Source organism: Triturus cristatus, chromosome 12 (assembly GCF_964204655.1).
Source record: "Triturus cristatus chromosome 12, aTriCri1.1, whole genome shotgun sequence".
NCBI classification, from domain to species: Eukaryota; Metazoa; Chordata; class Amphibia; order Caudata; family Salamandridae; genus Triturus; species Triturus cristatus.
The window spans coordinates 494971020-494983400 of NC_140595.1; the positions used below are offsets into that span (position 1 = coordinate 494971020).

Sequence of the window (12381 nt, forward strand, 5' to 3'; positions counted from 1 at the left end):
TTTGTGATTGTTCATCACTTCACCCGTCTGTAGATTTTGTTCATTTTCCCGTTTGCATGCACACGCCCGCCCTCCCGTTTTGTTTTTTCAAAGGGCTGGAACATAAACTCGACTTCACTGAGAACAAAGGTGAAACTTCCGCTTCCGGCTCACCTGTTAGCACAGGTTTTCCTCGCATTTTATCTGGTACTTTAAAAATTTCAACAAAACGTGAAAAGATGATGCACCAGTGAGTAACTGCGCTCATCTCTGTCATTTATGTCAGGGCTGGGGCCCTGGGAATTGAGCCAGGAATAGTTTTAATAAAAATAAATCTGTGTTGCTAAGACAGAAAACACCATGTCTGCCGAGTTATTGGCTGGCGTCATTTTCAAGAGAGGAAACATATACTCCAGGCGTTTATAGCTTTTGCCAAAAAATCCCCTTTCAAAGCCGAGTAGTTGTTGACTTTTCTAGAACGTGCACCGACCATTAATTCCTTTGGCCACGTCCAGCAGACAGGCTGTCTGTGCTGCAGTGCAGACCCGAGGGAAGGCTGCCCGCCAGTGTTGATCTTCATGTGAAATTGACTTCTGAAGTCTGACGTTTAATGATAAAATGACTACTTATGCTAACAGAATTATATGGACATTTAAGGTGAGGTCATAGCGTGCCTGGATGAAGATGGTTATTCATCGCAGGTTTCCTTAACCCATGTACTGCTTGTCGATCCATCACGTTGGTCTGTGGCCTTTTGACTATCACTGACTGGCCAGCAGAGATGGCATGGTTCATGATTGTCAATAATCATCTTAAACATCATCATGATGGGAGCTCAGTTCAAGACAATTAAGTGACTCAGGGCTAATAATGGCTGGTATGAATAAATGGCGTTACAACGCAAACAATTACAACGCATGCCTTTACAACGTGGGTTTTACATCGCAGCTACCTTTACAACGCATGCCATTACAACACATTTCTAGAAACTACCTTTACAACGCATTCCATTACCACACTTACCATTACAACGCATACCTTTACAACGCATGATACTTTTAGGGTAACAGTGGGGTAAGTGTTGGAGAGTGTACGGATAAAAATTACTATTCCTACTCCAGTGAGTGCAACAGTAGGGTAAGTGTTGGATAGTGTAGGGGCAAAAATTACTATTCCCAATCCAGTGAGTGCAACAGTAGGGTAAGTGTTGGATAGTGTAGGGGCAAAAATTACTATTCCCGCTCCAGTGAGTACAACAGTAGGGTAAGTGTTGGATAGTTTAGGGGTAAAAATTACTATTTCTATGTACCCCCAAACCGATACCCACCCTAAATAAAAAAAAATCCATTACTTGCCTTATAATGCGTTGTAATGGCATGCGTTGTAATGCTATGCGTTGTAATGGCATGCGTTGTAGTGACATGCCTTGTAATGTCTGCGTTGTAATGGCATGCAATGTAAATGCAGTCGCGTTGTAACAGCCACGTTGTAAAAGCAGTGCTTTTGTAATGACTGCGTTGTAATGGTTGTTTCCCGCTGGTATAAGCCTTCTGCTCCAAGATTCCAATGTTTGTCTTTGTGTTTCTCCCTTTTTAATTTTAAATATTTCTTTGAATGTTCTAAAAGCCTCATAGTCCTTCTGCTTTGGGATATACCAGCTGTTAAATGTCCTCTCTCTCGTTATAGGACCTATAACTCTGGTTCTGGGCCTTAAACAACTGGTATAGCCTTCGACAGCAGGCTCTAGGGCTAGAGAAGCTGTCTGAAGTCTTGCATATCTCCTGGTTGCAAATTCCAGAGTAGGCTCATCAAAATTTAAATTGCACTGGAAAACTTTGTGAAATTACCAAATTTAGTGTTATGGGAAGTTCTCAAAACTTGTCAGAATTTCATATTATGCAATTTTCCATTATATTTACCTGCAGGAAACTGGTTTGTGCAGAAAAGTCCTGGTCGACAGACATTTTCTGCTCAGACCAGCCTGCTGCCAGTATTTAGCTTGATGTTTTTACTAGAAGTATGTCTGGATGAAAAAGAAAGTAATGTGAGATAGTGTTATGCTATATCTCACCCAAGAAGTGTAAGTTAGCCTAATTTCATAAAGTTTACACGTAATTTCTAGAAACGTTACACAACAAAATTGCAGACTTTTTGCACAACCCTACGAAATACAAGCAGAGAAAGAGCCACTAAGATGTAGATTTATGACAGTGAAGTAAGTTCCCAAACATCATCCAAGCGTTGAATTTTTAGTAGTGGCAAGGATTCAGTGCAATCTAAGAAGCATAGAGAAATATATTGTCTCTTGGGGACATAGGCAACACAATTTTAGAACTGCCAAGCATCAACACATTGCAGTGACCCAGATTGCAACCGATAATCGCTCTAACAATGGTGGCCATGTGCTTTCCACACAATGGTGAGTTTATACTATGCAACAGCTTTATACCATAGTTAGATAACAGTCGGAGAGCGTCACGACAGTGTCAAAATGACTCACTTTAGAAAAAGTAGAGTAAAAAATGACTCCAAACATGTAAACACTGAATTGGGGTTAAGAATATTATCCACAATTAGCCATAGCTCCTTTGCTATTTTATTCACTTTTTCCTGGTGCCTAAAAGCAGCAGTAGCTCAGTTGAATTCTTATTTACACTAAACCTTTTCTATTTGTACATGGGAGAATGATGGAGAACATGGATTTAAGAACAGCGCATCCCTTATTAGGAAAGCAAGATAACTTGAACATGATTTAGGTGTCATACACATAATTATGAAATGACTCTAAGACTTGGGAGAAGTTGATGGAGGAACAGAACATAGATGTTTTAAAAGTCAGATAAATACGGAAGCCCTGCAGGGCTCTACTTCTAATCTTAGTTGCCACCAAGTGCCCCCTTTAACAAAAAAATGAGGGAAACCAGGCGTTCAGGGACGGCTTTAGGGCAGTGTGACTGGTGCAGCCGCACTGGGCGCAGACCTTTGGAGGGGGCGCTGACCTTAGGGATTGGCGCTGTGTTTAGCAAAAATGTATGATTGGAGAGATGAGGGGCACTTATGCCCGGACGTAGTGAGGGATTCCGAGGAGGCGTTCATGTGGTGTGGGGGGGCCAAAAATCATTCTCGCACCAGGCACCACCAGCACTAAAGCCGACCCTGCAGGCATTCCTCGCTCGAACATCCCATCACATTCTTAATTCTAGGCAATATAAAAGACCCGTGAGCATGTGGACTTCTGCCGAGATCTCCAGCAGTACGAGCAAGTCTGTTGATCCATTTATCCAGAGTGTTCAAGTTGGGGGCACCTTAACAAAATCTAACTGCAGTTGGGTTGTGAATGTCATCTCCAAGACCTCTAGCAGAAGGATAATACTAGTAATAGTTTGGCAAGTGTTGCATTCAGTGGGATCCAAAGATTAGCCATTCTTTATTAGGGAGTGACCCGGTGCCTGCTTAGGGACCTCTGGGATACACTTGTTATCAAAAGAGCAAATAGTGAACTGTGTTACGACTGATAGAAACAGTTCAAATAGTGCAAGGAGAATGGAGCAGCAGGGGCAAATTTAGGAGGTAAATCCGGAGATAGAATCCTACTGCTTCAGTCATGTTCCAAAAAAATGACTTTTGTTTGGGAGAGCTTCAGCCATTTGTGTTTATTTTAAAATACCTGGCTGGTGGAGTATTTAAGGTGTGTTTGAAGTGACACTTCAAACACACCTTGGAAGTGCTGTACTTCAGGCTCTGCGAGCTGGAAGATCTGCTTGACCGACAGATGCATCAATCATGTCAATTTTGTGTTTGATTGCTGCCTCTGTTCTTTTAAGGGAAAATGGCTAAAATCAGTTCAATTATGGAGGTCTAACACCCCTTCCAGGCCTCCATCACTACTTTCTTAGTCATTTTGTAGTATTCACAGAGGGAATCCTGCCTCTTTAATATGCATCAAGCTGGATGTTGGCAACACCTAGTGAATGGCCCTTTTGTGAATTAGTATGTTCATCGCAACACAAAAGTATCCTTGGGTCACATCTTAGACGCAGCACAAAAATTGTGTCTGAGATGTGGCTCAGAGAATAGCACATGAGTCCCCTGGATTCATAGAACTGAAATAATTCCAAACTCTAGCAACCACTTACACCTCCCTTACCCCTGAGATTCCAAGTCCTTCCCAAGTTGTAGTTGTGATCTGAGCTTGGTCCGCCCTACAGAGTGCTTAAGGTTGCTCAATATTGATCATGGCAACTTTGGCATTTACCTGCCATTGGGTGGCACTGCACACGTGGGACACATGGTGCTCTCTATGGTGCACACATCGAGCAGCTAAGGTACGTATGTAGGCAGTTGACCTATTGCGTGTAATTCCGCATTTTCTTGTGAGTCATGTGGTATTTAAATGGGTTGTGAGAAATCTGCATAATTTGTAGTTGCATAATTACGCAGAATTTCGGAACAGTTATGAGAACATTATACGTAATTGTGCGAAATGCAAAACTGGCATTTGGCGCTATATTTTAGCATAAAATGAGCCCTTCCAGTTTGAACACAAAAGACATTTCGTGCTAAAGAAATATACCACAAAAAACATAAGCGCCGCCAACAATAGTTTCTCGCGTTCAGGTCATTCATGTTTTTTCCCCTGCTCTCATGCAACATTTTTGCAGCATACGCGTAATTGCATGATTTCACATAATAGTGAAATGTAGGGAATTTCGCATTAAAAGCATGTTGCTAAATTACACAAGATTATGTCAGTACAAGAGAATTTTCTCCAAGGCCTAATTTATGCAATGTAATGCTTGAAGTTTACTTAGTGGAGACATTTGCCCTCTGTACGAGGATGGTAGCAGTATTTTAAGAGGATCGTCACCCTCTTATTAGTTTATTTGAGGTTTTGTTTCTAGTGTGGTGTGGTTTCTGAGAGTAGAGTAAGTGGTTGGAATGCATATCGTTTTCAAATTTGCAAGCCAAACCCAATTTCTTCCACTCAAGAACAGGGATTACGGTAGATAATTTACCGCAATATTCCAGCCTCCCAGTCTTCACATCTTCAGGGTTCTGACAGTGTTATTGGGCATCAGACCAACCCTGTCTATTACTTTGCAGCCATTATTTGCAGAAGCAGGAATATAAAACCGCAGCCACGGCTTGCTCACTGATATTTCCATCAGCCACATGCTGAACTACGGATTCGCGAGCAGTGGGCTCTGCATTTCTTCCCCACCAGCACAGAGAGTACCTTCATCCATCTCACTAGCTCTCAGATCTTCCCCCATCATCTTACTAGACCACCAAGTCTCCCCTCTATCAAAATGAACAGACCTTCTCCACCCATCCTTGAAAAGTCTGTGGCCCACCAGCCGTGCTTTATTGGAGTTTGAAAATGGATTCCTACTTTCTTCACCAACCATTAGTGCTGTTGTGCCAGCAGTGACCAAGAGCAGCTAATCCCCACCCAGAAAAATGGTTTGTGATACCTTCGTAATGAGATCTTGGGTAAAGAAAATAGAAAAAGTACAGTCCATGGCACCTTCTGCCAAGCAAACATAAGGCCAGTATGGCAAGCTGAAATGTACCATTTACTGTTTTAACAGAAAACCACTTCGAAGTTCAAAGTGAATAATAAAGGGAATGTGTGGCAAGTTCCTCAGGTACTTTCAGTAAAAAATAAGTCTAGTGTAAAAGTTCTCTAAAATTCTCAGCAGTAACTGTGGATTTGAAGTCAAACTTCCTAAAGTTTCCCACCTTGAAGTAAGGCTATCAGGCCAAGCTTGAACAGGAATCCTTAGTTAAAAAACTGCGAGCATTTTAAAGATAAACTCTCATTGGTACACTCAACAATAGAAATAGAAGAAAGCCTAGAATGAAACACTGTAACAGTTCCACCCACGACCAAAGTAGCAGCCCTACCACAGCAAGTGTCCACTAGAACCTGCCAATCGCTACAGAAACAGTAACTTACAAACATTTTTGCAGGTTCTTCCATCTTGGACTTGCCTTGCTTATGCCACAAGCCTCAGTTTGCGATGATTTATAAGACTGAACAAATAACAACTTGCATGCTCCCTTGAACCAGGTGAGGAAACATAAATATTATTCCAAAAAGATAAGCTACTTTTATTTTTACCAAAGCATATCAACAAAAGGCGCTGCTCTTTGAATCACTAAAACCGACAATATCTTCATCAATTAACAAAAGTGGTGAAATGTTTAATGCGTGTAAATACCACAGCCTGTCCTGCATTCTTGCAAGATAGTGGGGAAATAATGCTGTACAGCAATACCATGTTCATTCAGCTTCTAACTGACAAGCGATTGACATTGGCCTTGATATTTCATAGTCATAAAAAGCGATATCAGGCATCAGGTGCCCTGCATTTGGTATTGCATTGTAGCATTTATATAGTGCGTACTAGCCCTTTGTGGGGAGCAGAAGCGCTTGCCTACATGAGTAGCATGCTACCCCATAGAGTACATAGAAGTTTAAGGACTCACAAGAGCCCATTAAGCTGGTAGAAAGTTGACAGCAATGTTAAAATGTGCAAGGTATGTAGATTTACAAGTCACATGCAAAATATAATATTTTACATCATTTACATAGAGGCATTTTAGAGACCAACACATTGCTCTATATGCTTTAACACCCGTGAGGTGTGGGATGATCGTGATGTATTATGGATATCACACCCCATTATAAATGTTACAGCTGTGCTTCAAAGTGGAGGCAAAGATGATGCCTTGAGGGTGCAGGGGGCGGTACAATGAAGATCCACCTCAGCATTCGAACTAAGCAAGCGGATGCCTCTCTCTTCCACGTAAGTGAAGGGAGCAACTTCTGACTTGAACCAAGACATTCAGTCCTTCATTATTAAATTCATTTATTAAATTAATGACAGGAACACCCACTTGTCACTAGGGTGTTTTGTTTGGTATCAGTACTCGTTTGCAACTATTCAGTAAAGGAGGTTATCTTGAGTGCGCCATTAGTGCTCACCAGAGGCTGGTTCAACTCTCGCTAGGTAACTCCAATGTAAATGATGTTGTGAGCCGGCCTGTCTCCTTATCTGGCTGGCAGGAATACACAGCCAGTCAGTGATACAGCATTGTGCATTGGCCTTGATCCTCAGCTTCATGGCCAAGCCCCACCCCAGATCCCTGGAAGACTACCCATCTTGCGGAATAGTGAGGGTTAGGAAGTGGAGTTGCTCTATCCTCCTTGGCAGCCATCTTTCGGATATCAATGGCCAGCTAACTTTCTATAAACCTATTCACCGCAGGGCAGCTGACCAAGCCAGCATATGCTATCGCCCATTAAAACACATATTAAATCACATTTTTAATCCACCCACGATCCCCCACTAAATCCTTGGCAACCCAAATTCTATCAGCGGCATCAGCGTTCTTGGCAAATTTGTGGAAATATTGTTTTTGCAGTTCCACCATCCTGGAGGGTGGGCGGACATAGCTGGGGCCATAAATTGTCTTGGTATGAAATCTCCTCGGGCCCCATCCAGCAGACATTCTCTCTTCTTTACTTCTGCACAAGAAAGCACTAAACTCAAAATAGGATGTCCCTAAACGCTCAGGCGTTCCGCTCGCCAATTGGCGCAGGTTCACAGGGCCTATTTAATAGCTGAAACGAGCAAAACAGTCATGCTTTGCAGCTGACAGCAATGTTTTGAAGTAATGCGGCCTAGAGCTCTGGGCCTGACGGAGTGATCACTCATATCACGCAAACACTAGATATTTGTGTTCCTTTGCCAGATATTATTTCTGGCGCGCGCGCTCCTAGCTCGGAGTTTCTTTTTGAGCTGCCGACAGTACACATAGTCCACATGCCTCGGTAGGACTCTAGGCTTCTCTCGCCTGCTCTCTCCCTCGTGCGCTCCCCAAACCAGGAAACTTGAGACTTGGGTTGCAGATGCCATTGGCAGAGGCCTTCAAACATAAAAATTCATATGGAGCGGAGATGATCCGGGAAGTGCCGGAATGTGTATTCTCGGGAACGCTTGAGTTTGAGAAAACATTGTTTCTTTTTTTTATGTGGAACAAATGATTGTCTTCTAGCCTTCCACTCCCATATAAGAGCATTTTTGTCCCTCCCAGTTTTTTTTTCTTTGTGCCGCAAATGGAACCTTGCCCGGAGGAAAAGTATTTTTTTTTATTGCTTTCTTGTTATACATCCCAAAGAAATGCAGTTTGCTGATAAAAGTGATAATTCTGCGCTTTTGTAAAAAAAAGAATGAAAGTCAAGGACGATGGACGGACAAGCTCACGCCTTGTCCATGTGATAATTCTTCTAGGCAAAGCACGATGCACTTTATATTATTTTGCACTTTATATAAGTCACTGAGAACTAGATTTCTCCTTCAATTATTGAGGAACTTTTGTCCACGTCCATATAGCGATGGTTTTAACTATTTACACTCATTGGCCACTACTGATATCTGTATCGTGGTAGCAAACTTTATAAGGGCCTCTATTGTGATTAGAAAGCAATATGAGTGCAATTTGCATAGGATTGCCAGGGAATGATATTGATAATTTTGCTGTCTTTTATAAGGGGGTAATATGCTGTTTTTAATTTTTCTTTGATGAAGTTTTATGAATTGTAAAAAAATGCATACTGTGAAACTTTTATGGTTCTTTGAACTGAAATAAAGTTATTCTTGACTTGACTTGAAAGTCAAATTCGTTTTTTTAGAAGTACTATGTAATAACGTGCAACATATGTAACAGCTGCTAAAAGAATTAGAACTCTTTGTTGCGTCTTCAAAGCAACCCTTGTTTCATGAGTGGCAAAGAAAGCCTGGTATGGTTTATTTTCAGATAAAAGACTTTATGTTATTTCTTTGAATTGCAGAAACGAATGCCCTCTCCTGCATTGGCACTCGTGTGCCTGAGTGCGCCCGCATGCTGCACACTATAGTATTCTATTCACTCAATTCAGAGTTCTATTACAATTTCTCTGCCATTCTATAAACTGTGCCCAGTGTATTTATGGAATTTGTGAAAACTTCTGATTTGACTGTAAATCTTAATCTCAATATAATTATTAGGCCCGGGCAAATTTTTTTTATTCTGCTCGTAGAATTGGTGTAATTTGGCAACTCCGCATTATTCTTGTAATGCAGAATTCCTACTAAATTCCAGCAATTGCCATGTGATGGAATTTTTTCTCAAACAAGGCTCCAGAAATGCGAGTTGGCGAGCGCAAATAAGATTTGGCATCCCCTTGCTCGATTTTCGGTTGCTAGGAGAACTCCCATTGAAATTTTCATAACGCGGGCGGTTTTGAGTGGGTGCATGCAAATGGCTGCGTCGCACGTAGATTTTCTACTCGAACGGCAGCAAAATCAACTCAAATGGCTGTATGCTTTTGTGCACTGCATGGTGCTGTTTGCACTATTTTTCAGCGTGGAACGCGCTACCAGCTCTAAATCACAGTGCGAACAGCAGGGCATGCTTATTTTCACTCATTGGCAGAACTCTGCAGAATCTCTCAGAGTTTTTATGGAACTCTGCAGAAATCTGCGGAGTGGAATTCAACAAGTTCTGCCCACCCCTAATATTTACATCCACATGTTCTTAAATGTCAAGCTACCAACCAATAATGATTTCACTTTTTTTTCGATTATACATAGTGCTGTGTTGCTTGTATTGTATTGCTATTCACATAGTGCTTTCTGTAGCCCGTGTGGGGCCTAGAGTGCTTAGATTATGCTTTGAAGCATTTGTTCTGTTAAAGAGCATGGTCATTCAAGAAACGAGTATCACAAACTTTGAGAGTAGGGTCATCCAATGAAGGTATATACTGTTTGTGTTGGGGCAAGGATTTTTGTCTGTTATCACAGAAGGGAAAGCTTGGTGCTCAACTCCCTGGAAAACAGAACACGCAGGTTTATTCATTATATGGCATTCGTAAGCCACCTACAGATGCCCCTCCTCTAGGGGTGGGCGGAATTTGCGAAATTCACTTTCGCAAATTATCGCGAACATTTTAAAAATCTCCGCAAACACGCGGAAATATCGCGAAGACGCAGAAGTTTTTTTCCCGCCCGTTCGCGGTATTTTCTGCGTGGTCGCGGCTCGCAAACTTACCCATGCGGTTGCTCGCGGGCACGGCCATCTTGTTTTCACTTGTCTCGCGGTGCATGATCGATCGCGAGAAGAAAGATGTGATCGCGCGACGAATGACGTTACTGCGGGCGCGAACTGTCGCGAGACAGCGCAAATGGCTACCAACAATCCAACATCTTGTGGAGAACGCGACCGGATCGGAAAAACTTGTCGGCGAATGCGGGGATTCAGGTAAGGCGATCGCGCGCACGCGAGAATGTATTATTTTACAGCGCGAGCAAGCAAAAAATTTCCGGTAAAATGCGGATTGCGGAAATGTTGACATTTTCGCGCTCTCCGCGGAACGCGAAAATGTCAAATTATCGCAATTTCCGCGAGCGGAACGGATTTTTAGCCCAGGCCTACCCTCCTCCCACCATCCCGTGGCCTGCTACCAATAGTTGTCTTAGCCTGGTCCTGGCCCAGAGTAGAGTTTCTGCAAAACAGGCGTGATTAACTGAAAAACAGCAACATATATACAGCGGTCTGCAACAGCACTTAATTAGTTTGATTTGTTTATGCTTTCTTTAGAACAGAGAGCTGTAATTGATTCTAAATGTGACCAGAGCATGTTTCAGAGTGGTATCCCTGTTCATGTGGACATGACCAAGCATGTCAGCCCACTGCAATAAATTGGTGTATCATAGAAGTATCCAATACATCTACATTTGATTCCTTTCAAGCATTTCTTTAAGGCCTGAGAGGTTAAGTTCAACAGTTACAAGGACTTTCACCATCACCCAACAATAGATGTAATAACCAGTAATCCACACAATATGTCTAAATTTATCCAGAATATTTGTGAAGAGAATACAGATCCTTAAATTCTAGGAAAGTAAAGGTGTTTTCAGTTTTTCATATAGTAACTATTTGGCACCCAATGTACATTATGTTCACATCTGAAATTGCCCCATTGTCTAATCCGTTCACTTCTGGCCATGAAGTCAAAAAGTTCTATTTCGTTTTTTGCCTTTTCAGTGGCGTGCGGGTCACAGTATTTATGGAAGCGTGAGAAAACTCTGCTGTGGTTAGCTAGGTTTGTGCTACAGAAATACCAAATGCATAAATACAAAACTGAGGTGTGACACAGTCACAAGATGTAGTAGATCTCAGGCTGCTGCTCAAGGGTGTGGTGTGAATGCTTAGATGTTATCCCTGTTTTTAGACTAAAAGTAATACTAGCATAAAATGTATAACTCGCATTACAAACTTAGATGTTTCCAGGTGCTTCAAACACAAGGTACTTCCAATACCCATCTTAGTGGTGTTCATTATAATTGACCCAGAGAAGTAAAAGGTAGCTCCTGCTGGACCCATAGATGGTCTGATTTAGCTGATTAATGTGTATTCCTGCAGAATGTGAATAATAATGGACAGTCAACCATGGTCCAGGGATACCTCCCAAATCCTCTGGCTTGGTTAACCTACTATCTTTTAAGCATCAGACTGGTTAATCAATTTAACTATTATAGTGGTTTTCAAAAGTTATTAGTGGTCATGTGATGCACTTGGCCAGAGCAATGGGTCTGGTGTGCACAGTGAAAAAAGAAATGGATCATAAATGTAGATCTACTTCCAGTACAAAGACATAGGTCTTATTGGCTCCTGTAACGGCAATGCGTGATGTTCTTTGACAGGAGTGTCACGTGAATCCTCAAAGATATGATAGGCTGTAGATTGCTAATCCTGGCTAGTGTTTTCAACTCAAAATGTACTTTAAAATCTCGTTCATGAGTCATGTGCTTTCCATTGTACACTGCTAAGTCAACAGTTTGTGTATTAGAAACATTAGTTTTATTTTGCCTAAAAGTTTCCTTGTAGATCATGTAATTAAGTTTTCATGACAAGACTCTCTTTCTTGTGTATAAAAAGCATTTTATGTAGTAACGCTGTGCATACTCTTAGTTTGTTTTCTTTGGTCATCTCCTCAAAGGCTGCTTCTATTATAAGTAAAGTCAACGGGTTCAGCAGCTCAATGTGCAGGACCTGGTGCTTTACTCTGCAAGTACAGAGTCTTCCCATTACCTTCAAAGCAGAGGGGCAGACGGTGCCTGCTGTACTTTGTATGACCTGCTAAATCAGAGACCTTTGTAGCAGGGAATAGGTTTTTACTCATTTATAGTTGGTGCACGTATAGCCAGTGGCTCATAACATTCTTGGTAAGTAGGGACTCCTTTAGGGCTCTATGCCTACATAAGGTGCCATATTTGGTCGTGTGTAAACTAATAACTCCTCATAACCATTTGCATTTTTGGTAGATCGTCTATCTTTTATAAGCAATGCATC

General features: G+C 41.8%; 1 protein-coding gene across 5 annotated transcripts in view; it reads left to right on the forward strand.

The window, feature by feature from the left end:
• NKD1 (NKD inhibitor of Wnt signaling pathway 1) overlaps window positions 1-12381 on the forward strand; it is a 209712-nt gene that overhangs the window by 50242 nt on the left and 147089 nt on the right. The gene's annotated exons all lie outside the window — the stretch shown is intronic.